The sequence below is a fragment of the Agelaius phoeniceus genome, chromosome 22, assembly GCF_051311805.1.
Source record: "Agelaius phoeniceus isolate bAgePho1 chromosome 22, bAgePho1.hap1, whole genome shotgun sequence".
Classification (NCBI taxonomy): Eukaryota; Metazoa; Chordata; class Aves; order Passeriformes; family Icteridae; genus Agelaius; species Agelaius phoeniceus.
In genome coordinates this window covers 1,020,611-1,022,958 of record NC_135286.1, presented here as the reverse complement: position 1 = coordinate 1,022,958, position 2,348 = coordinate 1,020,611, and positions in this window count along the sequence as shown.

The following is a 2,348-nucleotide window of genomic DNA, read 5'->3' as shown; positions in this document are numbered from 1 at the left end:
GCAGATCTTTCTCTTATTTCTGAAGATTTGATGTGCAATCCAAGACTGCAGGGTGATGGGCTGAACTGCACAACACAATTTATTGGTAATTCTGTTCTCCATTTTTGGCCTTCAGGTTTAGGCTTTTTTCAGTGGTGTTGTGGTTTAAGGCAGAATTAATGTTATTTCTGACATTATAACTGGCTGTGGTGCCCCTGAAAATTTAGAACTTCCTTAAAATTAGGAACAAGTCGAGAAATAATGACTTTCCACAATTTCTTTAGGAGAAGTGAGATGATTTTTTTTCAGATTTTCAGTGGGAAGGTAAGAACAGTTCTTGGTAGCTTGTTTTCCTATGGAATGCAAGTTTTCTGAGATGTGTGAGATTAATTTAAAAGACACACAAAAAAAAATCTCACCTTTGGTTCAACTTTGTCCCCTGAGTGGCCACTTCAGGAGTTGAGATTGCATTGATCCCATTACAGAATTCCTGGGTTTCAGAGCTCTTGTTCTGAGTTTCAGATGGGTTTCTCTGCTGTCCTTTGCTTTCAGACAAGGTGCAGCAGCTCTGGCAGTAGCAGTGTTTTAATCTGGGTTAGTCTTGTTCCAGGACTGCCAGGAGCTGTGGCTGAGCACGCTGGGGTCGTGATGGCAACGCTTGAAAGTAATCCCAGCCGTGGAGGTGAGTTAGTCAGCAGGTAATTAATGCAAACCTTAATTTCAGGGGGATCCAGAGCCTGGCTGTGCCTGGTGAGCAGGGGGGATGAGCTCTCCAGGCTGGTGCTGGATTCTTTCCAGAGCTGGGAAAAGGGAACTCATGATTGTTTGAGTCAAGAGGAGAACTGCTGTGTTCTTACCACTGGACAGGGAGATGAAAACAGTTGCTAAACAAAGATCAAACATGTGAACTTTATAAATAAACAAACAAAATTGATGCTAAGGGACGTCTCAGCTCCTTTGCCTACGGCAAAGGGCTTGGCAGGACCTAGGGAATGACTTTGTCAGTTTGCACACAGAATTGTTATTTTAAAGAGGCTGATTAAAGTGATACTGCTCCTCTTAATGAGTCTGAAAACATCCCTGTCCACACAGGGGGAATGTGGGGGAGAGGAGAAATCATTTCTGGGGCTGAGCTCTGGGTGCAGAGCACAGCAATGTTCTAAATCTAAATGATCCTCAGTGATTAAAAATGCTGATTGGGGCAGCCAGACAGCGAGGGCAGCGGGGCTGAGAGGCTGCCAGGGAGGAGCTGGGGCTGCTTTGATGTGCTGGGCCCTGCCAGGCTGGGCCAGGCTGCCCAGGGCCAGGGGACTGCACCATGCAGGGCACTGGGCACTGCCCAGGGCCCTACAGAAAGCTGTGCTGGGGGAGGGAGCAGACAGACAGACAGACAGACAGATGTTATTTATGGCTTTATTCCGTCTGTGCAGGGTGCAGAGGGCCATGACCTGCTGTGGGTCAGTCCTGGCCCCCATTCCAGCATCAAGGCCCCTCCATCCTCTGCAGCTCCTCCTGTTTTTCTCCCTGACTTTGCTGCTGCCTCCATCAGGATGTCTCCAGTGCAGAGCAGCCCCAAGGAGCTCCAGACGGCTCCTCCCAGCTGCACTGAGCTCTCCCAGGGCAGCTCCAGCTCCTGGATCCTCCTGCCATTATGGGATGCCAGGAGAAAGGTGGTGACCCCCCCAGTTGTCCTCCTGAGCCATTTCCTGCCTGAGGCTGGAGCTGCATTAGAGGCTTTGCTGCCTTTAAACACAGAGCAGAGCCCTGGACCCTGTCAGCAGCCACGTGGAGCTCCTGCACTGCTCTTGGAGGCTGTTTTGGGGTAAAGTTCTTGTTGGGAAGAACTTAATGGGGAATGGGATGGATTGGAGTTGACTTTAGAGGCCATGAGTTCATTTCTTGTCTGTGTCAGGCAGGCTGTTCCCATTTGTTGTGAAAATGTAGGGTAATTAAAATGTAGGGTGAACTGCTCCCCTTTCCTTGATTGGGTGTTTTGTCCATTTCAGTTAATTTAATTTCAGAAATTCAAAGTAATCATTTCCTTTGGATGATTTTGGTGCTATTTCCCACCTGTAGCCACAATCCCCTTCCTCTGAGAGCTGAGTGGGGACCCTGTGGAAGGCAGAGCTTGGCTGCTGAGCCTGCCCTGGCCCAAGTCTCACGTGTGGCTCCAGGTGAGTCCCAGCACTGCTGCTCCTCCTGCCAGGAGGCTCCTGGGGTGAAGAGGGGACCTGAGGTCGCTGCCCTGGAGGCTGCTTGAGGACAGGGACACGTGCTCTGGGGAAAGTGGCTTTTCTTAGCAGTGCTGCTCACAGGGACTGCAGTTTATCAGCTCCTCTGGCTGCTGGGAGTGAAGCTCCAGCAGGGTC